General features: G+C 40.9%; 1 long non-coding RNA gene across 2 annotated transcripts in view; it reads right to left on the bottom strand.

Annotated features, from left to right (window-relative positions):
* Positions 1-26,608, bottom strand: part of LOC116790415 — a 181,472-nt gene that overhangs the window by 44,878 nt on the left and 109,986 nt on the right. For both annotated transcript variants that reach the window (XR_004358346.1, XR_004358347.1), the window contains 2 exons: positions 23,296-23,391; positions 22,205-22,389 (listed from right to left, as the gene is read on the bottom strand). This is a non-coding gene — a long non-coding RNA (uncharacterized LOC116790415). The remainder of the gene's footprint in view (positions 1-22,204; positions 22,390-23,295; positions 23,392-26,608) is intronic.

Below are 26,608 nucleotides of genomic sequence, written 5' to 3'. Positions count from 1 at the left end.
GCTGAATCTGCTGTACCAATAAAATTGGATGCTTGGGGGAGGGGGGGGTGTTCATTTGGAATTCTATTCCTTCCAAGTTTGGTATCATGTGCCAATTGAAGTATACTCTCTATTCCTTCATTCAATTAATTCACAAAATAAAAACCATACTGAGCAGTACTAGATCCAGGGCAGGCTGCTAAGGAACTCCAACCAGCCTGACCTATTTCACAGCTGGCCACTTCCAACTATTCCCCAAATGTTCCAGCCACTCATGCACCACCAGTAGCTGTTTTTACTAACAAAGTCCCCTCAAAAAACATGAAATACATCAGGGAGTCTCCAATTTGTGTGTCAGCAGCCAGAGCTTCAGTCTGTGCCAGCAGCCCACAGTGTGGTTTACCTTCATGAAGGGAAGGGTGGAAGAAAGGCAGCAGCCTGGGAAGAGCACACACCATCTCTACCAGGCAAAAAACACTTTTACAGCTGCAGTAATTGATTGTCTTTGCAACAATCACATGTCGCCAGCTTCATTTTTCAGGGAAAAAAAACATCAGATTGGAACAGATGGGGGCATATCCAAACAGATTGCACAGAACAGCCACAGTCTAATGGTGAATTGGGAATACTGAGCAAATACAAGGAGCCCCTGCGCTTCATGTCTGAATTGGAAACAGAGCTCTTTCATTGCAGCTTTGAAGAGCGGTATAAAGGCTGTTCTATCTGTTCTGACAGCTAATGGCAAACTATCCCATATGCAACAGCTTCACTGGGGCTGAGCGTTGCAGCTATGACCAGGAGCGCAGATCTGCCCAAAGGTGGGTGCAGACCCTTTTGCTCACAGAAAGCAAGGACATGCAAATGAAAAGGGTCTCCCTGAGCCACAGCTGCTCCAGCAGCCCACAGCTCATCCCTCACCTGGTCACCAACACTGCACCCCCAAAATTCAACCGTGCCCAGCAATGCCAGTCCACCCACAACCATCTTGTGATGAGCATGGAGTGAATCTTCCACTTGGGAGATGAGGATACAGAAAGCAGTTTTGGTAAAGAAAAAGCAAACTTTTTAATGAAGATTTCCACGTAGATCAAAATATTTTTTGTTACAGTGAGGCAAAACAGAAATCCAGATAACTCTTAAATAGCCGATCCCTTCAGAATTGTATTCTTCCCACTGCATACTTGTTAGATGTTGGGTTTACCCCCTCTCCCTTGTATTTCTAAGGAGGGATGAAAATTTCCATCTTAAATCTTTGGGTTTAGTTTAATTGTATTGCTGGAGTATTGCAGTGAAATAGGAATGACTATCCATCAAGTTGTCCTGTATTTTCACTCTGACCGTATTTAGGGTTGGGGCAGGGGGATTGCACTCATAGAAGTGGCTTTTTCTTTAATGATTAACACTAATCAATCAATTCTTTCTTCACATGGCAGGCTAAACATAGTGTTTTCACCTTTAATTTTACACAGCTAAAACAAATTAATGGTTCTTTGCCAGAAAATTATATCAGCTTTAACATTTGGACCCACCATTTCAAAAGAGGAATGTGATAAGGACCTGTGATTTCATCACTAGAAATGCAAAAAAATAAAAAACTTCCAGAAATCCACATGGGAGGGAAAAAAAATAAATTACAGCAGAAAGTTATCACTGAATGCACCAAGCAGAAATAATTATAATTTGTTTCTCTTTGTGAATAATGCATAGCTGCAATAAGAGTTATGATTTCAAGAATCACTATGGCCAGAAGGTACAGCCAGAATGAATAGCCCACTATGGAAGTCATGTCACCCTTATGCTCTTCCCAAAAAGATTGGTTTAGGCACTGAAGAAAACACAGACCTAGGGGAAAGGACAGATTCCCTCAATCCTTCCCACTGGTTTCTTATACAACTTTCTTCAAGTCAGTGCACAAAAATCCCATATGTAGTATTTCATTATGTAAAGGAAACTTCCACTCATAGAAAATACGTTTTCATTGTTCTACTGACTTGTTCTTTGGTGCTTTTCCTTGCCTCTGCCAAATATGCAAAACAGCTTGTTAACAGAATACTTGAGGCTAAACCAAACTCCACTGGATTGGTTTTCCTCACGCTGTTGCTGCTTCTATTCCAGTTTTTGTCATGTTTCCAGTCACCATGATCACCCAGTAGGAACTCCAAGGACTATTTAATGTCATTTGGGAATGGTGACCCTCACAGGTAGCAATCCTTGGTCTCAGTGCATACACCAGGGTTTACTTCTGCTCGATTTATTTGGACCTACTGCATTTACACAAGAAGCCTGCCAGGCTGGGACACTACTGGTGCTCTGAGGCATTACTTGTCTCCCAGGAGCAGTGAAAACACCCACGGTATGCTGAAGGTACATAACAATTACCTACAAACCCACCTACCCAAAACCTAGAGATGCTGCACAAGATACGGGGACAGAGACCTCCCAGATGTGACAATACTTTCAGGCAACCTCTAGCACCACCTTCCCTTGCCACTACGGGGGCAGATGGTAGCCTAGGATGCATCTCTCCTGCAGGCATTTTCGGGGGATTTTCAGCACCAGGAAACCACTGGGTTTCCTTCCAGGATCACTCGTCTCAAAACTGGCCCGTGAACCTGCCTATCAGCAGGCACTGGAGAGGCTGCTGCATGTCCATCCAGAGGGCACGGTGTGGATGGAGCCAGAGCCACCCCTGCTCCCTGGGCACAGGAGCAGAGCAGGCTCCACAGCTCCACACAGGCTGTGCATGAGCATTACCTGTCCCTCAGCTGGTTTTGGCATTGAAGAAGAAAACTTTCACATAAAAAAGTAAAAGAAAACCCTCAAAATTTATTTGTTTTGCTTCCAAGGCATGCTATTAAGAAGAAGAAAAAAAAAAAGTACAACACTACCTCAAACCAAATGTTTGAATCCAAACATCTTCAAAGATCCAGGCTAACAGCACTTTTTTCCATTCTTTTTCATTTAAATTGAATAAAATGGTTTTCTGCATACATACTGTTCACTTCAAAAGACCATTTTTAATCCATTAATAAATAGCAGCCTGGAAGGAATCGTACAAAAGTAAATTTTTAATGCATTAGCCAAAACAGCAACCAGCAAATGGGCAGGACTGAATTAACCGTGTGAATCCTTCTCACTGGTGTCTTTGCAAAGTAGGAAAATTAATAGCAGAAAAGTACTATGAGAAGGCAGAAAGTTTTTCAGGGTTTTTTTGTCTTGAATTAATGAAATAGGTTTCACTGCACTCCAGGTTATGTGCTGTAAAACATGAATTTTCTCTTTAAATCACAGTGCAGCCATACAACACAAATCAAACTGTATTTGTAGCTGTAGATTATATCCAAAGGATAATAAGATATCAAAATGGTAAGGATTGTTTATTTCCCTCAGATTTCTCCAATCACCCATGTGACAGACAGCTGAAATCTGATTTGTAAAGGAAGGTTCTCTCCAGTAAATGACATTTTCCTTGCCTGCAGGGCTCCCCACCTTAGCACATTTATTTACCATCAGCTTATTAGTCTTCCAGTATAAACCAGTTTCTGCCCTAATCACCCACTTCCATATTGCCCTGACAATAAACTGACAGCTATCAAATCCCAGCCACATTCTGGAGAGTGATCCTAACAGTTTTGGAAGGACTCCTTTCAATCATTTTTGGAAGTACCAGCTTCCCAGGAGATACCCCATCACCAGTAAATCCTTGTCCTGAAGGAAAGGAGGTTCGAGCTGTGACCTCTCAGCCTCTGAATTTTGAGAACTAAGATGACCTTCAGTGATTTTGGTGTTTCTCACAAAGCCAAACACAATCCCATCTGCCTTGTTTCTGTTATGGAAGTATTACAGGTCTGCAATACCTTGTCCCACATGTCACGCTCTCAGTTAAGACCAAAGTCCCCCTAACTGGGGAAATAATCCACTGAGCACTCCTGTGCATACTCAAAAGGCTGCACACATCAGTTCAACCCTCACTTTTGGTCCAAACAATGATAAAACAAAGTAAAGTTTGTGAGTTAGAAGAGAAAACCAATCAATGGAGCATGTCACCACTCAGCTCAACCTTCTCTTGAGTACTGCATGTAGATCCAGCCTCTCTTTCTCAGAATAAGGGTACAGTGTGTTTAGGGAAGCAGAAAGGAAGAGCGGATGATTAGATCTACTTCTGTGCAGGGAACAATTAGGCAGGTCAAAGCTGTCAGTTGGAAGACTCATGACTAAGCAGCACTGTAACCAGGTCTGTCAACTCAGCAGTGAGATGGGAAGATAAATAAAGAATGACCACAAACCATCTCACATTAGCTATAAGGAACAGGGGACATCAAATGAAGTTCTCTGATGTAGAGTCAAACCAAGGAAATACAAAGATTTCACCAAAAGTGACTGGACTGGGGAACTCGTTGCCCTGGTGGCTGCTGATGTGAACATTTAAATGGGGTCAATAAGCAGTCAGTTATATGAATAGATTTTTTTAAAAATCCACTTAACCTTAAGTGCAAAGGTGCCATCACCTCTGCCTGAAGGCATCTCTGCTCTATTCCAGGAAAGTGACAGTTTTCTGAAGCAACATTCCTACTCATTTCCTCTGCTTCCCCAGGCACCTGCTACGAGTCACTGCCAGACAGAAGCACTCCTCAGTCTTGGGACAGGTGTTAAAATAGTATGTAAACAAACACGAAGCAAGTGATGTTGCAAAGGCACTGATGCCCATTGAGCCTTGCGACCCACATACCAGAAAGATTCCTCCTTTGTCTTAAGGTGTTCCCTTTTCATGCCAAAACTGGCATTTTTTTTTTCCCCCATACCACAGTACCAAGACCTCCCTTATCCTTAAAGCCTCGAGATACAAAGGGGCTTCTCTTTTGCACTAGAGCAGCTTAGTTTGTGTTACACCTCCAGGTGTGAGGATCTGGAAGTGCCTTTCCCCAGGGCGGGCTGGCTCAGTAGCAGCCACACCTGTGCTGGCAGGGGGAAACCATTACCACCCCAAAGCAGCTTCAGCCAGGTCAGCCAGCTCCACAGCAGAGGTGACAAGAAAGTCCAGCTGCCAGGCTTGGCACAGAGGCAGGACAAGGAGCACTCCCACCCTGCACAGGGAACAACACTATTGCAAAGTGCTGCAGGCACGGCTAAATAAAACGCATCTTGACACTGAGAATCCATCCTTTGCACCCCTGGGAAAGCACTGCACATAAGTCCTGTTCTATTTCACTAGAAAAAAAGCAGCAACTTTCACCTTAATCTTTAAGGACCTTCAGTTTACAAGGGGAATGGGAATGTTTCCTTCCTAATTTAATGTATTGATTGGTTTAATTAGTTTAACTAACAACGTTGAGTTTTTCTTTTTCCTTCAAGCAGACATGCAATGCACGTCATAGAACTGTGGTGAACACCCCTCTGCCCTCAGGCAAAGCCTTCATCGGGCTCTTCCTCCCTCCTGTTCTGTCTCAGGATCTCACTGGTGCAAATCTGCCACCTCTGATTTTGCCATGTGTGGTCACTCCCAGGCCAGGCCCGTCAGAGCCAACCTGGAGCTCTTCCCTGCACCGGGACTGGAGCTGCCAGTGCCCTGCAAGGGGCTGTGAAAACCCCCCTCCTGCCATTCCACATGAGGCTCAGGTTACTTCAGGCAGGCAGCTCCATCTGATAGATTTTCTTCTCCATGGAATAATTAACATACTAATCTAGCCAAAATCTTACAATACATACAAAAGCTGTTTGACTGTCACTGATTGTATTTATTTCTCCTCCACCCCAAGGTGCAAAGAACTTGCCCTCTTTTCTTTGTGATCATTATTTGAACTGCATAGTTTCAATATAGCTTGAATATAATTTCAATTTGGTTTAAGTGATTTTTATTATATTATCTTTTGTTCTCTGGGCAAGTATATATTTGATCTTGAAAATAAAATTGTTATAATTAAATCTGTGGTTTTAAAGGTAATATAAATTAGAGGGTAGAGATGAAATAATATGTAGTAGCTTAGCATAGCACATGGAATTATATAGATGGAATAATAATTCACTTGTATGAGCAGCACACCATGACAGAGATTAGTTGTTACCAAAAAAAGATACTTGTTATTCAGATTTTAGAACCCATTGAAATACTACATGATGCCTAAATGCATTAGAAAAGCCTCTACAGAAATACAAGTCTGTTATAAAGACTCAATTGGAAATGTCAGCTTTTCATCTCAAAGTGAAGTTCTGAGCACTCTTCTCCCTGCCTAAATCCCCAAGATGACAGCCAAGGTGATGCCTATCACATGAAGGCAGAGAAAATCCTTTAGCCTCTTTTTGCTTCACTGTGACACACAAGTTTAACAAATAAAAAAGATGGGTTCAAGGAGAGAAGAATCTCAATAAAATTACTGTGATGCAAAATTTCCTGTGTCTTGTGTTTGGGACATCAGGTCTTAACAGCTTAAGTTTGGCCTGGAAACCAAAAGGCCACTTTTTAATTTGAAATCTGCACCTATTTATCTCCCAGGTACAATTATGTAAAGACCTTTGCAGCATAAGAGGAACAAATGCCCAAAAGATTCACTTTCTCTTTTTAATACAAATTATGTTTACATTTTAAATTCCTTTTTATATTCTTAACAAGCCAATGAAAATGAGACAAGTGCATGGGGGGCCTGGACTATGATATCAGGCAATTTAGCCTCTGAAATGCATAACTGTGGTATTTGCACTTGTTTTTCTTTATGCAGCACATGTGAATTCCATATGATTTGTACATTTCACAAGTTAAATTATGCCTCTAATTGGTACTTCATAATAAAATGCCTGAAGGAGACCAGACTGTTCTGATATGTGAGCAATTTTAGATTTAAATTAAGTTAGGGATTGATTTCCATTTCAAAAGTGTTTTTGAAATTTAACAAGTGAAATACAGAGCTGTTTTCAAAAATGGATACAAAAGATGAGAATGCAAACTGTTTGATCAGGACATTGATATTTAGACAGAAGAAGTATTATACATATGAAAATGTTTTTCATAGTGTTATTCTTTATTTGATTTCAGAAAAAAGATAGGTGGACATTTTAAACAACTCTGCTATATAAGCACATACAGATAGATGGAGTTTGATTTTCTGCTAGTTCATTTCGCTCTGATATTTATTTTATAACCTGGAGCTGTATTCTTTCTAAAAATACCAAAAAAAAGAAAAAAAAAAAAGTTGTGAAATAATCCTAAGGTGGTTTTACAACTGCTTTGCAGAACATCTTGTAATGACCAAGAGACCAAGAAATAGTGTTACTCCAAAATTAAATGGAAGACACTTGTTTCCTTTGAAAGCCATTGACGTTAGTAATATACTTGTATAAATTCTATTTATACTTGTATAAATTCTATTTATACTTCCATAAACTCTATAGCACAATTGCTCTGTTCCCAAACTTAGTACAAGCATCAAGCTGAGTTTCTTTTATTTCCAAGCTCAAGTAGTTCCTAAAAAAAAACCTCAAGAAATTTCAGTCTAATGTTGCTGAGAATGAAAAGGCTTTAGAAAAGGAAGAGCAAAGAAGGATTTGGCCTATCTTGTTCTGTTCTTGTAAAATAATAAGAAAAAAGTCAGCAAGGTTACCTTTTCAAAGAAAATGCTTTATTGGTAAGTAAACCTTCTGACTGTGCATGCCAGAGGAAGGATGCTGTGGCCATTCCATCCAAGACCCCTTCCAGGATAGAGGTTGATCTTCCCTGGCCTCTCCACTCTTCTCAGGAAGATCTCATTTCTTTTCATCTATCCAACGTTGCTCTGAGCTGCTGCTGCTGCCTCTACCACTCTAATCTACGCTCAAGAATTCTCCACTCTGGTAAAAGCTACAAAAAGGCACAAGTGTGTTCACTGGGGAAATACCACAAAGTCGTGGACGCCTGATCTCCACTCACAATGGCTTTGCAGAAGCAATGCCCCTCAGCAGAGACACATCTGGTTTAAAAGATAGGGCAGCAGGGGATAGGAAGGAGGCACAGACCTGCCTAGGATAAGATTTACAGAGACTAAAGGATATGTGGTGTAACACAAAGCAAACAAACTCGATTTAATAAAACATCCTGCATGCAAGGTATCACCTAGCACTTTACAGAGAGATAAGAGACCAAGATAATGCTTTAGAAAATTGGATACTGTGACTCATAAAAGGAAAACAGGAAAATACACAAATAAAGCCGAAGCAGTTCAGATAAAAGGAAATCACTGAATTTAAAAGCATCTAGAAAACAAGCGTATGTACAACTAAAGAAAAAATGCACCTCAAATGATTAAATGCTCCTTTAAGCATCTAAAGTCATTGAGTTTATCAAAGCATCTTCATACTAGAAGTATTAGGCTGGTGGAAACCAATTTTAACCTGGTGGAACTGGAACTGTAGAAAAATCTCAGCTTTTCAAGGTTTCCAAGACCTGCAATACCTCTCTCTGCCTTAGGCAAAACTTTAAATAGAGATTAAAAAAATAAAGATGGACAAGCTTTTCTGAAACATAAAAACCCCTAAGTTTGAATCAAATCAGTATTTGGATTAAATATCTTTTCATTTAGCCACAATTTCATCAATTCTATGTTAAAATAAGGGAGAGGGAGAAAAGAAAAGGCATGATAAAAGCATGAATCAATAAAGAACAACAAATAAACATAAGGAGAGATCTGAAAGCACAGTGGGTTCATGATTTCTGGGTGCATGGAAGTAATAGCTCCATCTACCTGCAAAATTTAAGCTGAAAATTGTGACCACACCACAGTTTTAATAATAAGCTCAGAGTGAAGGACCAGGCAGGCTGCAAGGTCAAGCACCAGAGGTACATCTCGAGAGGACCTCACCCAGCATCTGTTTGGACGGCTCAGAAAACTGGGAAGCAGCAGAGCTGGAAGCGCTGGGATGCTGCCCCAGGAAGCACCAGTACTGGGAGCAGCAAATGGGTACTGGGGCAGTCTGTTCAAGAGGAAAGCAGATGCCCTGAACACTGGGAATCACAAAGGTACCAGCAGAAAGAAGCTGGAGGATGTTCTCCCACACCACTTGAAATGGCAGAGGGGTGAGGTCTCAGGGTAGGGAAGTGCAGGAAAAGCAATGGACACACCCTCGACCATCTGTACTTTCTGCTGCTGGCAGCAAAGAGCGGCAAAGGGGTCACTGAGGGGACACGGTGGCAGGGTCATAAATACAGGATGAATTATTGATTCTTTCTTCCAGATGGGAGACTTTATCCTGGAAGCAGAAAGTATGGTGGAGCCATGAGCTGACAGAGTCTGGATGGACAGAGCAGTGACTACAGGGTGCTTAAGGCAGTGACTGATGGCAGTGTGTCCTAGTTAGAACAGCTGGGACCAGTTCATCACTGGATGGGTGTAACCCAAAACTGTGTATTCTATAGCCCTCCATGCCATTTCCCAGAAACTGTTATCAATAGACCATTTACACCATCTACCCAGAGCAGCCTGACTCCTCAGGCTACAAACTGGGTGTTAAGAGGCCTGCGAGACAGGAGGATGCTACTGTCCTCACACCCATTGTGGAACTCCCTGCCCTGAGGGAGGTACTGGGCATTCCTGCCTGAACCTGAGAATATTTATAATCTTGGAGTCTTGGGACTTTTTTTAGCTACTTGTGGGATTCAGAGAAGGACAGTGACCACCACTCTCAAGCAGACTGCAACCACCACTCTCACCAACAGGGGGTTTTTCCCCTCTCCTTTTACTTTGGTTTCAGGGGGCCCAACAAACACCACTCTGTTCATGCCCCAGGGTGCTGGGTTATACATTTGGGTTTTGTGGGTCAAAGCCAGTTGTTTGTCTGTATAATTGTATTTATTGTATTATTTTATTAAATTGTTATTCTGACTTATAATCTCTCTTTTGAGTTCAGTTCATTTTCACTGCTGGTTTACCTTTAAACCAGCACACAGTGCAGCAGGGTAGCTCCATTATCACTTTCCAAACTAAACCTGTGGGAAATGCCAGAAGAGACAGAAGTGTGGCACAGGTCAGGTCACTGCAACTGTGGAAACTCAGTTACAAACCAAGGCTCCCCAAAGGTGGTGGCAGGGCTGCTCACACGTCCAGGTGACAGCGGTCACCAGCCTGCCCATATCCTGCCCCTCTGGGCAGGGCAGGCCCAGCCCTGCAGCACCTTCCAAGGGGCCCCACTCTGAGCTGCATCAGGCAGTCACTGCCCAGATTGTCACCTTTGCTTTAGTAAGGCTTCTCACTCATCCCTTACCTCTCCCTGGTGCACACCTATGTCACAAACTGATCCAGACTTCCTTCCAAGGCCAGAGTGCCCATGGATTTATTTTGCTACAATGCTTATCCCACCCTAATTCACATTAACACAGCACAGTAATTAGTTCTGTTTGCTTCACAATACAAGCTCTATGTCAACATAAACTACACCTGTTGGAAAAAAACCTCTCCTTGCGCTGGACCCACTCATTTGTCTACAGAAACTGTCAGCAGGTGTTCCCAGGGACCCTCTCCTCTGCAAAGTCCCTGAGCCTGGCTGCTTCAGAGCAAAAAGAGATGCAGCTGCACGAACCACGACTCTCAATCAATCTATTGTCATTTGTTTTCCTCCTGTTTCAACCAAGAAATTAATTTGAAGGTTAGGAATGGATTAAAGGATCTTTTCAGGATCCTTTTCCTTGTGAGCATTGCACTCCAGCATTCACCTTGTGAACTAAAGGTCAAAACACATTAGATGCTTGATGGAGTAACACTACAGATACTCCTTTCAAAAGCACACCATATAGCCATTGTTTCTATCAAAAAGAAAATTACATGAAGATTAAGGTGTTTTGCTTCTTACAGAACTGCTACAGTACAAATTCTTCTATGAGCACCTTCAGGAATACTTTTTGTTATTGAATCTTGTAAAAGACCCACTGCTTAGGGGAAAATGTATGCATTGGATCTATTTTTCTTCCAAGAAAGACAAAAAATTTCTCATATTTTGCAAGTACAGTAGTCTCATGAAACTAAACATACTTTGCATCAGCTCAAGCTGTTGTGTATACTAAAATGATCAATGTTGAAAGCTTCTGAAATTATTTCCACAGCTAGATACTGCATGGCTTTTTTAAGGCTCAAAACAATTTCCTTTTACATTTTTATAGATTGGGAATCTGCCATTAAGATGAATATGTTCAAAATACTAAGTGCTTCTCTGGTATTTTCATTTCTAGAATATACAAAAATATCCTGAATGTGCCAAAAGTCACACTTACAACTAAATTCAAGTACCTAATTAGCTCCAAATAAACAGGAAATTCCCTAAGACATAGCACAATAATAATGTCAAACATTTGAGAGGTAAGATGCTAGATCCAATTAATCTGGTATTCTATCAGAAAACAAGTTAACCATATTTATTGACCAACAGCTCCAGCTGTAAAATAATTCTATTTGATTAAAGTAGATATGGTCGACAATCTGCAAAACCCACAGTAAAATGGTAATAACCATAATAAAGCCAACATTTAAATAATGGGAAATCTTGGTGTCAATGATAGTTAAAATCTATTAGTGTGAAAGGGAACAAGAAAAAGAAGGTGAGTATTTATAAGAGGTACAAATCAGGAAAAACACAATTCCAGGTGGAGATGGTGTCCCTCAGGAGGCTGTACTGGGAGCAGAAGACAACACCCAGCCGTACAGTGACATGCCTGAGGGATGGGATGGCATCCACAGGGACCTGCATGACGAGCTCAGAAGTGTCCCTATGGGGACCCCATGAGGTCCAACAACAGGCCAAGTGCTGGTGCTGCACTGGTTGGTGACAACCCCGTGGTATCAACCCAGGCTGGGCATGAACAGATCAGCAGCAGCCCTGGGGGGTGAGAGGCTGATCTAGCTGGAGATTTCCCTGCTCACTGCAGGCTGTTGGCCTAGATGGCCTTTAAAAGTCCCTTCCAACCCAAACCATTCTGTGACTAACTTTGAAACCACAGGTGAGTCCAATTTGGCAAAAACCCACACAGATGACCCACAAATCATGAGAACAGATGGCTGTTGCTTCAGCACCTGATCTCACTGATTAGCAGTCTGAAAACAAGCTTGCTTTTACAACCTTTTATACTCCAGAAACAGAGAATTCCCCAGGACAAGTATTAATTCTGATAGATCAGTTTTGTAAGTGAAAGAACAGTCATTACTTTCTACATAAATACATGTGTTTCAGAGCTCCAAATTTCAGTTATAAAGATGGCAAAGTATCTCTGCTGAAATAATGCATTTTCTCAAAAGCTCCTGCTCTACTCCTGTGCTTGTACTGAGCTGGTTTGCTGTTATGTATGTGTGTATACATAAAATTGCACAGTTACAGGTTAATTTGGGACTCTTGAATATCTTCCTGATGTGCTCCAAGAGCTCATACAAGACTGTTGGTTTTGGTTCAAGGTTTAACTGCACTTCTATTAACCTACTGCAGCTATTAGACCTTTATTCCATTAATTTACAGTAACTGATGTTGGCTTGATTACTGACCAAAAACACTGTTGAAAAGTAGAAGCTACACTGCAGTACTTACTTTTCCAACAATAAGGTAAATGGTTATTCCAATTCTGTATATAGGCCAAAAGATAATCAGTCAATACTCAAGAACAGACTACTTAAGTGCCTTGAAAATTAAATTACATTGCAGCTCAATGCAATTTAAAATGTCAGAGAAATCAGAGGCTCTCACAGATTTTAATTAAAAGTAATCTTTATATTCAATCCTTGCCTCTTCCTCATCCTGCTGCTACTTATTCCTTTAATATTTATTCACTGCACTGCATAAAACAATAAAAACAACCAAATTTACTTATTATTTACACTAAGATAGTTTTTAAATAAACAAAGACAACGTTCCCCATCCTAAATAAATGACTGTTTTGGACAATGATATTTCAGAAACCCAAGCATGCTCATGGTGTAATTTTATGGATAAGTTGCCATAGAAATAGCCAGCTCAAATTCATGCAAAATCTCACTCACAGAACAAAAAGTAATTCAATACTTTCTAACCAGTCTCAAGGGAGGCAGGAAGCCAATGGACACAGCAGCAGATAAAAGACACAAAAAAGAGGCTTTCCACTGCAGACCACCCATTTCAGTGCAAGTGCTTTTACAAGTCCTCAGCCAGTTGAATTAAGCCACTGGAGTCAAGGAACAGTGGGACTGGAGGAGCCCGCGGAACGGGGAGGTCCCTCTGGAACTGTGCTGTGTGTGGAGCAGAGCAAACCAACCCCTGCCACCCTCACCCGGCCTGGAGCAGCAGCACAGCCATCTCTGCCAGGATTCATACAACTGATTTAAACAGAGCCAAGATATTCCCTTAGGAAAAAGCAGCCAGTTGGCTGGGGGCAGGGCTGGGGGCAAACAAGAGAGCTCTGCCCACACTGAACTGGCTCTGCTGAGGGGGGGGGGGGGGGGGGGGGCAGGTGATGCTCATCAGGGCAATTAAGCTCAATCGGGGCCCCAGCAGGAGCTTCCAGGGTTTTCCACCAGCCAACCTCAGTTTCCTCCATTGGAAACGTGGCAGCAGAACATCAGGACTGATAGTGCCAAAGGCAACTCCCAAAGGCTGGAGCAGGCAGCAGTAATGCATTTTCAGTGACAAATTCCACATTTTGTTCTATTTTTTTAATATATTCAGAAATTAATTCATTATTCAGAACTGTTCTCCTGACCGTTTCTGGGGGTTGTTTTTCTAACTTGTTCCAATTCCCCAGGTGAAACTGTCGTGATTGCAAACTTTGTATCTGCATTCTGCAAATATATTGAAATTCGTTTTTTAACAGCTATTCAAGAGACACTGGATAGCAAGAAGGTCTATCACCAGGAGCCTTATGGAGATCAAATTTAGCTCACAGTCAACAAAATTATAATAAATTGAATTAGGAATTCAATATTTTTTATAGTCTGCAGGCTACTTGATGGTACATATAGCCAGCACCATTAACATTTATTTGCAGAAAATGCCCAATTGCATTGCTTCCCTAGGAAGTAGTTGGATTTCTACTACAGCATTATTTACCTTTCTACAGTGCTGCCACATTTTGAATCCTATAAAGTGAGAAGTAATCTTTTTTTCTTTCAGTCTGGGAGATTTTGCTGGTTACTGTTTGTTGAACGATAAGCATTTTTTGCTGAGTAAAAGTTCTTAGTTTTCAGTTTCTGACAGAGAAAACATATCTAATTAGTAGCTATCATGTGCCATAGCTTAATCAACCTCTCATTAACATTATTATCATCATAATTTTAAAAAAGATTTCTTTTCATGTGGAATAGTCCAAGAGGAAAAAAATCAGATGCAAGACTGCATTGCAGTGCTCTTCTTTTTTCACCCAGCATGTTGAGAGTAAAGCATTACTAACTGTTGTAATAACAAAAACCCTGTTACTAGTGTTATTTACAGTCTTGAGCAGGATGCATCACCAACCCTGAACTCAAAGCCACCTTTAAAGCCTTTGATAATTTCTGTTTTCATTCTGCATGATTCCAGGCAAGAAGAGGATGACACTGAATAGACTCTTCCCCCTTCACAAAGGCCTTTTTATTCTTTTTGGGCTATAGAAAGAGAGGTTTCTCCTCCTGTTGTTGTAGGGTGCTCCCTTGCCTATCTTCATAGCAATACTTTTGCAGCAGCAAGAGCTGGCAGACAGAAAAGGTGTCTGAGAACAGCTGAATATCCCTTCACCTGAGTCTCACTGCTATGAAATATTCCCAGATGGCTTCCTGACCCTGGAAAAACAGCCTCTGCCTAACCAAATGCCTCCCTACCGCTCATCTCAGTGTTGGGCCTCAGGCAGGCTCAGTGGGTAGGTTCAGTTCCAGTCCAGATTGTTCCCTTTTCCCCCAGTCCCCTTCCTTCTCCGGCCTTCCCCGCTGGCTCCAGCCCCTGCCATTTGACAGACAGATGCAGCTCAGACCCCTGACACCTTTCCTGCCCAAAACAGAGGCTCATTTATTTAAGGCTTTGATGTGAACTAAAACTGAAGGAGTTTGGATAAACCCCCCACCTGCTCCCACATTTCAGTCTTTAAAAGGAGGGACGGGGCTACCGGGGAAGGAGCCAAGTCCTTCTTCTGCAGACACGGCACCAGGAGAGCAAGAAAGAAAGGATGAAAGAATGGCTGCTGTGTCCTTCCTCCAAATATCTGTTCTCTCCTCTAACATAAACAACCAAAACTGTCTTGAGACCCCAGACAAAAAACCTTCACCTCCACATTGCATTACAGCTGCGCCCCCTCAGTGATCCCCACTTACAGGTTAACGCTTGGGGTTTTTTGTGAGTGCAGCAGGAGGTAAAGGTCTTCAAGGAGAAGGGCTATATAATTTATAAACATGAGAAATGCACTTATTTACTCACAGCAGCATTTTGGGGAATGGCAGAAAAGGAAGGAAAAACCCTGAATCCTCCTAAGTAGTTATGTAGGTGGAATGTTGCCCCCATGTTTCAAAGGAATTTAATTTTCTTTTGTGGTCCTGAAATACATCAGCTGACATTTCTTGCTATTATTGACTCTAGTTTAGACCTATGTCTTTATTCAAGCAGTGGATCAGCCAGACACATGCATTCTAGAAAATCATATGCCAGTATTGATTTTCTTAGTGGTAATAATTCACCACCAGTAGCAGCAGTAACAATGCTTTGGAAGCTGGTTTCCTAATGGCATTTCAACATTTGGGGACATTTTGTGCAATGAAAAATTCAGAATCTACAGTCACACATTTACGTGCTTAAATAGAAGACAAATTAGACTAAATTAGACTAATTAGACTGAATTTCTCTAATTTAGCTCTATTTCTAAGAATACTATGCTGGTACTTTGTCTCAGAAGTTCCTCTGCCAGGTGCAAAAGGAAGAAGGCCACAATTTGAACAGGAGTCAGGAAAAATGCAGCATGGAAGGCAAATTCTTCTAATTTTCTGAGGCCATGGCTCAAATGAGGACACAGCTTGTGGGGGTTTCTGTCCAGCACAGCTGCTTCTTCCAATACCACTGCCAAGGAGAGACAGTTTAAGAAAACAAAGTTTGATCTAGCACAGCTTCAAGCAAGAAGCAGAATCAGGGCTGGAGTTCAAGTCTGAATTCAGCTCTGGTTAAACAGCAGGACAACATGGCAAACACCCTGCAAATCTCCCTGGCCCTGTGTATTTCCACTCCTGCAGCTGGGAGCAATATTCCAACAGCATCTGAGCTGCAGTGTGACCTGGCTGGAGTCATGCACGGGTGCATCCCTTTCCTGAGACTTGGACCCCAACCTTTCCTCTCTGTACAAAGCTGGACATCATGTCAAAACTCATCCTAGTCAAAAGCATTTCAGAAAAGTCTGTGTTGAGGAAAATATGGTTTAGTGGTGAACTTAAACAGGGGCCTACTATAGTTTTAGCATATGGTTTTATATTTGAGTCGTAGCAAAAATTCAATTTGAATATTTACTGCAAATTACCAATTGGTTTCTCTTCTGTAGATTTCCCCAGAAGTTTCATGGGATCAAGTTTCCTTGAAATATTATTTTAAAGTGTGCACTAACAATTATTATATTTTCTTGAGAAGCATCTGCACGTCAGAGCTGTGTGCAGCAAACCCTACTAACCCCTGCAAACAAACTACGCTGCAATCTCACAACAGAAGGAAAAGAACATATACTTTAGTCTGAAATGTTTCTTTGTAAAAGTTACTTCTTCCTTTACAACTCAGTAGCGAAGATGGGAAATAAAAAGTAGGGCTGGGAAGATGAAAGTGGCTGTGAAAACAGCACAGCTATGGATGAAAGGAATGTGAGCTGTGGGGAAGACAACCAGAACTTCGTTCGTATTAGTGTGAGGCAAACACAGAGGATGAAAGAACAGGGAAACATGGGAAGATGGAAAAAAGACAATTTTTTTGATACAGGATACAGTCAGAATACACTGATAAATCTGACCTAAAAAAGTCATAAGAAAAAAACAACTATCATTTGATAATATTATGTGCTAATACTTGATTAGTTTACATTAAATTTTTCTTATCTGACAGTAGCAAAGCCAGACCCCAGGAATCTCCTGGCAGAAGCTGGCTGACAACAGGGCTCTGCTTTGGAACTGCACTGTGAGTGCACTGTGAAGTGCCTGATCCAACCTTTGCAGTTATACTCAACTCAAATGTCAGACAATGGATTTGAGCTTGTACTGAAAAGAAATCCATTGATAGTAAAACTGGAAATGCACAGTTAGGATGTGTATACATCCTTAATTACAGCATCAAGTGGCACAGTGGAGAGGAGGATTAAATTATCATCCAAGACAGATCTGTTTCTTTTTCTCTAGTGTGCAAACACAAATACTCAGATGCCTTAATTAGAGCCATATGGCTACTGCATGGAGTCACTGCAGGGTATTGTTAATGCAGTTTGAGTGCCCAAACTATGCTCATTCACTATGCTTTTGAATTACTCTGAATAGTTACAGATAATAGCAATCAGCTCTGAAAACTCTGGTTGCAAAGATCATTGGTTTTTCAATAATGATAACACTCCTGTGCTGTGTCTAACCACAGAATTCCAAGCACACCAGCTCCATATTATGTAGATGTGCATCCACACTCTGGTCACCTCTACAAGAACAGGTCATTTTGGAAAGAAGCCCAGAAAAAACCACAGGTATAGGTTAAAATACTGATCCAAGTGTGTGTCAGTGTGCCATAATACCATTTGACATAGCTGACAGGGGCACACAGCATCTCATAAAATTAATCCCTTATATATTTTTGAAGAGCCAGAAGTCAAAAAATAATGAAATAAGCAGTACAACATCTCCTAAAACAAATTAGGAAACTGGTGGAGTGGTTCAGTGAAGAGCCACTGCATGTAAACATTGATTTTTAGATGCGAGGACAGACAAAAATAGTTTAGAGGCAGCAGGACTTCACTTCTAGATGATTTTCTGCTAGACATCTTAAAATATAAAGTAGTTCAAATGTGCTGAATTCTGCTTTGACTGTGTATTACTACATCACTTGATGCACCAGAAGACAGGTGTTTCCTTAACTGGTCAGGAATGAGGACAAAAAGCAAACTTAACAAGCTGCTCAACTGAAGGTAGAAAAATCCTGTGTTATAAGGCAATGCTTAACAATAAATGGTGATGTTAGTGGATAATAGGCAAATAAAACCAGACAGTAAATTACTTGTTGGCCATATGCATAACCAGGATCTTGTGGACATAAACACTCCCACTGAAACTACTTGTTACTAAAAGACTTGAGGGGGGGGGTTGTGAAGGGGAATAGCACAAGTAGGAGCATTTTACAGCCAATGAAGAAAGCAAGAGATAGAAAGGGAGAAAGGGAGGGAGAAAGGGAGGGAGGGAGGGAGGGAGGGAGGGAGGGAGGGAGGAAGGAAGGAAGGAAAGAAGGAAGGAAGAAAGAAAGAAAGAAAGAAAAAGAGGAATACTTATCACTAAAAAAAAAAACAGGGAACTGTTTCTTTACAAAATGAAGAGGTTTATAAAGGCCAAAGCGGTATCACAAGCGAAGAATGATATAGACACATTCCTGATTCCATCATCTAACAAGGTCAAATATGGGGATAGTGTTGCAGATAGCAGAATTTTTCATTGTCCATTAGCTTTTATAATTTTATATTAAGAAAGACAGAAAAAAACCCTCAAGAGCAGTATTTTCTTTCCCAGTTTACTACAAGACACCACAATAAATCACACACACACTGTACCTTCAGTGCCCCATTATTATCAAGAATTGTCTGTTATTTCTATCATTGTCCTACTTTTTATTTCCCTTGTGTGTTTCAGATCTATCTCCCATTAACTAGAGGGAGTAAAAAGCTGAGAAGGGAAAGGGCAGAAATAATGAACAGAATGTTTTCTACTCTGTGGCTGCCTATAAACTCTGGTGGACTGGCCCTGCTCATACCCCTGCTGCTCCTGCAGCAAACTCACCAGGCAGTACATTAAGGAACTCCTAGTTTCTTCTTTCAGGGAAAAAAATAAATTAAGAACCACAGAAACTGAAAACTCACCAAAAGATCCTGCTCAACAGAATTTTCCTGGGTTTACTCTATTTTCTTCTCCCTGTGTACAAATTCCACATACCCAATGATCATGCTAGCACACTCTGACATGCTCAAGAACAGTGTTCTTATAACATTAAGTGAATTTACCTCTGCTTTCCCACTGCCGTGTTCAGCAGGGAGCAGTAATGCAGATGGCAGAGGAAAGAGAGAAGCAGGTGAGGAGGAAGCATAGTACTGTCCATAAAAAATCCTAATATCTTAATTAGATTAACAGTGTTCCTCCAGATCTGATCTCTCAGAAACCTCATGAACCAATTTACACTAAGATGGATACAAGAGCCAACTGCACCAAGTAAAACCAAGTTCAGTTAAGTATCTCCTGTCTAGCAGTCACCAACAGCAATTGCCCAGGAATTCTATTTTGATCTAAATTCCAGTATTTTCTGGAAATTTCCAATTCACTGACTGATGAAGTAATAATTATTAGGAGTATATTTGGGGAAGAGATAAAAAAAGTAAAGAAAATAAGGAATAAAATCCCAACACTTTTCATTCCTAAAAAAAAAAAAAAAAAAAGGGCTAATAGTTTATGAAGAAACACGGCATTTTCTCCAAATCTCAGATATATTTGTAAAAACAATCACCAATTCAATTCCAATTAATTCTGTATCCAGGAAGCAAACAGCGTTTCTCTTATACAGAATTTCACCCTATATTTTTTAATATTTTCCCCTCTATATGTAAAGTAAATGCCTAGAAACAGTACTAGTTCAAAAGTTAATTTGAAAACAATGTTAAAGTTGTTTTATGAGTTTTAAAATAATTAAAGTTTGCGTTAACTTTTGTTAAAGTTTTGTAGTTTACTACTACAATTGGTATTAAACTGCACTCTCACAAGAAAACCTGTAACAATTTCACAAACAAATGGGCTCTTGCCAAATCTAAGGTCCCATCTGGCAAACACAAGCAGAAGACGTGACTGGATGACCATCCTGTTGGTACAGTTTGAAGGGCCTTTCTCATTATTTGAGAAGCCCTCCCAAAAATTGTCACAGGAAGACAGTAGGAAACATGAGGTGTGTTGGTGGTGTCCAGCGCCTTGGCAAGAGGAGGCACCACGTCAGGCAAAAGTGTTCCTGTGTGTGGGGAAGTGGACTCTCCTTTGTGCTGTGCAGAACACCCCTGTCAAGAGCAGCTTCTCCACTCACAGGAAAAACTCAGCTGAATAAAATCTGATGATAATTAAGTAACTTAAAGCCTTGCTGGATGTTCAAACAAAACACCCTGTCTGTTCTCTGCTAAAGCAGCTCTGCGAGGTTATGAATAATTTTCAAAGCATAATTTCTTCTAAATATCTAAAACATTTAAAACAGTCACCCATAATTAAAAAAATACAATGAACTATAAAACTGGTATCTCAATCCAGATAATTGTAACTGAGCATGCAGGAAAAGGGTTTGGGTGGGAATGTCACTGAACTCTTTTCTTGAACACCTGTCTCCATTATGAGACTGAGTATGCAATAATAAACCTCACAAAGAGCCAACCAACAGGCAGAAAGACACTGAACCTTGGACAACTTTGAATGATGTGTTAGAACCATTGCTGAGACAATATAACTGTCAACAAAACCTTGCCACACACGGATCTGCCTAAATTATATTCCTCTCAAATGTCACACCATAGTTAATGCTGCTAAAGAAGATCATGGGAATGAGCATTCAACAAGAGTTTGTTGTACTTACAAAAGAAATAAAGATCCAAATTCCTCCCAAACTCACTTTTAAATTAATTTAAAAATGAATGAAGACTTTTTTTTCCTTTTAGAATACTGGTGGCCTCAGAAAAACTGTGCCACCTTCCCTTGAGAATGTCTCTTTGACAGTCTAGCAACAAGCTAAACAGTATTGCACAGAAAGTTATGCAGAAAAAAAACCTCAAAAGGATGAAATAATAATAATAATAATAATAATAATAATAAATCCCCTAGAATTTTGTATACACGTTAGAAAAATGACATTAGCTGTGATTACCATTTCACATATAGAATGACAGGCAGGTCTCCTTGCAAGTATGGAGATGGGTAGGGCTCTGAGCAACCTGGTCTAGTGGAAGGTGTCCCTGTCCACAGCAGGGCATGGGAACAAGATGATCTTTAGGGTCCCTTCCAACCCAAACCATTCTATGTTTCTCTGATCAGAGTATTTTACCTACAATCTGCTTCTAAATCCAAGAAGAACATATTACCAAATCCTCAGACATGGCACAGGGAACTCACATGGCATGGAGTATGGTTTCCTCAGCTTTGGAAGGCTGCCCTTGTGCTTCCCAAAGCAGATGCTGGATACCAAGCGAAGCACAGCTGTGGCTCTGTGGCACTCTGGGATGTCAAATGAAATGTCCTTTCCCCAGGCTATACAGAGGACTGCTCTGACATCTCTACATCAACAGATCTGCCATGCAAGTTGAATGGACATGCCATACACCCTGGAAAACACAACCCTGAAAACAGAAGATCTGGAACTGTGGTAGGGAGCAGGAATTGCCCTGGTTTCAGGAACAGCACACAGGGACTGCCCAACCCCCTGGCATGGCTCACCTGAGCCAGCCAGCCCAGCTGGAGGCTCATCCCTGGATAAAATACCACTGGTGATGGCAGGGTGAAAAGGGAAGCTACATAATTAATCTGGCAGAAAAATAAATGCCACACAGTGTGTTGGATGTATTTTAGAAAACCCAACTGCTGTCAGAGCAAATAATTGCTCTTATGCACCTGCTGAGAAAGCGTCCTGCCATTTTGCTTTGTGTAGTTCTCCACCTGACAAAACTCTCTAATTTGGTAATTTACTATATAAATTACATATAAACAATGTATAGACCCAATATCACACCTCTAAGTATGATTCTTGGTCTTCCAGTGACAGTTCTAGACATTGGTCCTCCTCACTGTTAAGACAGTCTGCAGGACAGAAATTCCCTTGTCTTGATCACATCACCATTTTGTTGCCAAAAGAAGTTAGTTATCAGTATCAGTGGTGCTAAGTGTTGCCCAAGGCCTTGACACTTCAAACCATGATGCCTTTGTTGATTGAACAGGAGCGTTTGTCTTTTGCCACATCTGTTGAGTTCTCCCACCTGCATGTGGCACACAGCTTTCACCAAAATGAGTGATCCCTCCTCGCAATAAAATATTATCTCAATAAATTAAACAAAATACTCACTCACCCAAAATTGAGGAACTGCCTGGCTAAATGACTGTCTCCCTCCAGTAGCAGGAAGTTTTCTGGCAGCTGTGAATTTTCAGGTGTGTCATTCGGTGACACTGGTTATGTTAATTTAACCTCTGATCTCATTAATGTATTCTCTCATTCTCTTTGCTCTCATAATTGCAGGTCTTATGTTACCCATACCTGAAAACAAAGAGAAAAACAATAACAAGTCCAAAAATCAAAGGAAGCATTGGCAATGCTTCTGTGTATTTATCCTTAATCCTTCTTCTTTGGAGGGATAAAGTATCCTTGCTCAGTAGCTGGCCTCCATGTTAACTATATTTTTTTAAACTTAATTTGAAGATACACAGAAATCAGTTATTCTCTCCCTTTATTATACATTGAGAGGATACAAGGTGTGGGCCATTCCAGAGATTAAAGTTGATCTACCACACTTGGCCAGGCTGGCAACATTTACAACATGAAAGAAGTCAGTAAGTACAAGGTCTGCAAACAGCAACACTTCAGATTTCAAAGTTTTATCACCTTTTGCGATAAATTCTAACTAGGTCCTTTTAATTCATGTCCAGTTTCAAGCAAAAAATCTTCTAAGAGATTTCTGTGTACAGATTGTTACTTTCTTTTGTTATGTAAATACAGAACCATCAATATTTGAATGCCTAACTCATGCTTATTTTCACTTGATCAAGTCTATGGATTTGCCATAATAGGATTTTTGAAACTAATATTTTAGTTTAGGATTGTCTAGCGTCTATGGGAATATTTACTTCAGTTAGTCTGGGAGCAAGGTAACCACTAAGACAATTCCTATTTCTTAATGATTAATATTAATTAGGAGAACTGTATTGTTAGCACAATAAATATATATTAAAAAAACCTACAATTCAAGCGCACAAAAAATGAAAACAATTTCCTATCATTTAGGTACTTCAGATAGGATTATTTTTTAATTCTTTTCTATGAACAAAGGTAGAAAACAGTAAATGTCTCCCCTTTCACAAAGACATGGGTGGGATTTACAAACACATATTACTTAACTTTGCAATCTCAATGAACAGGCTGATGAAAGTGAAAATACACATTTACCATTACTGCTCTGTGCTGCAGAACAATATGTAAAGGACAGGCTGTCTTTCTGAATGCACACCTTGGAGCCTGGCACTCAAAGACCACACAGATCCTCTGGCACAAATGGGAGAAGAGAATGGAAATGGCTTTTTAGTAACTTCTCACAGCTCCAGAATTCTCTTCGTTTTATTTTCGTGGAAGTTTGGCAGTAGGAATTATTACCTTTGTTCAGATTTTGAAACTGGGACTGGAGAGGGCAGAGGAAGAAACACAAAGTCAGTTTGTGATTCAGCAAAGGAATGACTAACCAGATAGCATTACCCTTGAGAGATGAGGCCACCAGACCACAACAGGAGAATGATATCCCAGTCAGACTCAACCTGGAAGACATTGCTCAAGACTGGCAGAAACAGTGATAGTTCACTCTTGTTCCAAATGGAAAAATTGGAGCTATTTTAGAGTTTGAAGAGCACCTGTTTCTAATAGCCCAGCACAAACATTTGTGTGGACAGCCAACTCCATGCTGGACTGTAGAGAATTTTCCTCTCCTCTCTCCTTTACAAAAAAAGTCTCTGCTAGAAAAAAAAAATTACCAAACATCTACAGCCCTGAGAGCAGCTCAGAACAAGGACTGATTTAGATCATTTACAAAACTTTCAAGTGTTGGCTTTTCTCTGTTGTAATAAGACAAGAACAGTTTTATGAACCCTGGAATGAGGGAAAAGACACAGATGTTACATTCCTCTCTTTGGGTCCCTTGCTGCATTCCGTTACGATGGGAGCATTTTTTGTGAGCTGGTGAAATTAAGACCCTGCCCTATCAACCAAAAGAACATGGGTAGCATTATGGCAGTTGATAATCTCCAGCAGACGGATACACCTCTTACAGTTCACAGCTGAACTCAGTCCTATCCTCACCAAATTCCTAAACACAGGTTGCGTTGTTTCAAAGACCGAGAGTTACCCTGTAACAGCAACAAATGGATTAGAATGAAGGGAGGGGAAAACAAAAGCTGTTCAGCAGTTACTATCAGTATGTTCATGTGACCAATGCTCAATTAGGTTGTACCATGGTTCTAATCTGACATTTCACTAACTGAGAATCTCACCTGGTTTTCTGTTGGAAAGATCAAAAAGCATTCATGTGTGAAAAAAGAACTTCATCAATATACACAGTTTATTTGTACTCTTACTCAGCTGTGCCCTTGGGCAGCCTGACTCAGTGTCAGCAACCCCGGGGTGCCTGCGTGCACTTCTCCTTCATGGTTTTTGTTTATGTCTGCTAATTCTGCAACTCAAATTCTTTTTGCAAGGCAAATACCAACTGCAGGCAAACTACAAATCTCATGCCCTGGATTTGTAGCTCTGTGCACTGCCAGACGAGGGCTTGCCCCTGCTGAATGGCCAGCTCAGCAATCCACATGCAGTGAACATTGCGTGTCCTCACTCTGAGGGTCTTTAATATTTCATCAGGGTTTCACATCAACATAGAGTTCAGACTGCATAGGCTGCCCAAGGGAAACAAACACCTACAATTCATGTTTTCAGGGCACTTTAAGTCCTGCTGGTAATTTTGAAAACCTTGGCCTTTGTGTTACTGTTTCTGTGTACTTACCAAAAAAGAGAGAAGAAATCTTGCTCTGAGTAAAAGTCAAAGGAGGTTTTGCTATCGATTTCAGTGGCATCAAGATTTCTCTCAAGAAATTCAACAGATGTGTTTAATGAAACACTGGCTTACTTGGACCACAAGTTTCTAACTGTGGTGTAGCATTTTCTACAGATCCACAAACCACTCAAGGTAGTAATGCCCCTGCCAAGGGGTTGTTCTTTGAGTTCTGCCCTTTAAGACAGCTGCCCTTGTTGTCTGAGTGCTTAGGCCATGCTCAAGTCCATCTTTGTCTGCTTTCCGGACAGGGGTCTGAATTTAACATCCCACATGGGCAGATATCCTCCATGGATGTGGAACTGGACCAATACACTGTTACTTAGTCCCAGATTACTTTGTTTTCAGTGTTGCTTGTTCCAAAACTCCTTTGCAGGTTGCTCCTCCCATGCAGTCTATGGCACACGTACACATTATTCCAGACCCCACTCCAAAGTTGGATGCCTCCTTCCATAAATACCAAAAGGAACCAAAACTTGCACATCTTTCAGTACATATCTTCATGCATATCCTTTTAAGAGATATGAAACACAGAAAACACTGCAAACGCTAAAATATCTCATCATGCTCTATAAAGCGTAAGAGTTTAGGCAGTTGTTCTTTGTGACAAACTCTGAGCTGCAAAACTTTTGACAAAACCCTGTTTATTTGGCTGCTAGATGCTTAAAAGATGCTGCACCACTACCACACATCCACAGCAGTCAGCAGCTCTGTGCCCTCACTGCACTGACCTCAGTGGCAGAGAGTGACTCTCATGGCTGGTCACCGGCAGATGCTACTGTGGATCTACTCCTCATCCCTAAATTGGCAGATGCTTTCCTCTAAAGCCTTGATTAGGAGAGCCCATATATGGGCTCCCAATTATCCCCAATGCCATAACATGATCAGGCTCGGATGCCCAGGGTAAACAGACCGGCCAACGCACTCCACGGTACAGGTGCTCCCGCACGGAAGAGAGACTGAAACACAGTTTTGTTGTGGGACAATTCAACCTTCCAACCTGCCTTGTGAGAGACAGGATGGCTTCTAGCCCCCTGATCAGACAGCTTCACGCACACAGACAACCTGGTGGTGCAGGGATTTACACTACTCATTAAGAGAGAATGGAAAAGATACCTCACTGGATCTCTTCCTTATGTTGCTGCCAACCTAATAATTTTTTTTTTCCTATAATGAACTAGGAGACAAAACCACAAAGTCAAATTTAGCATAACAGCAAAACAAATCTCAGCTTGATTTTCCTGCTTCTTAAAGTTACCACCAATTTCAAATACTCTTACTGTACTTTAGAAATTTGCCAGTTTATTTAGTAGTTGTTCATAAAAAATACTAACAAGAGACAAACATATTTTAGAATCTGCAGTTGAAAAGGTAACAGGCCAAGAGCTTCTCAAATGATTTAAAATTACTGAACCAGTTTAAACAAAATAAGCATGCCCTTGAGACAGTCCAGCTGAAACTTTCCATTAAAACGTCTGGGAGTGCTCAGTACCTGGCAATTTCCAGCCAATTTGCCAGAACGAATTAGCAGCTGTGCTTTCACTGTGCACCTCAAACGCATAACATTGATCCAAAAATGGGCATTAAGATGAGTAAAAACAACATTAAGAATTGCAGGAGGCAAAAAATCCCTTTAGAGGAAAGAAGTTCTGCTCTTTTGAGTACTAT

Source organism: Chiroxiphia lanceolata, chromosome 8 (genome assembly GCF_009829145.1).
Source record: "Chiroxiphia lanceolata isolate bChiLan1 chromosome 8, bChiLan1.pri, whole genome shotgun sequence".
NCBI lineage: Eukaryota > Metazoa > Chordata > Aves > Passeriformes > Pipridae > Chiroxiphia > Chiroxiphia lanceolata.
This window is presented reverse-complemented; position numbering and strand designations above follow the sequence as displayed.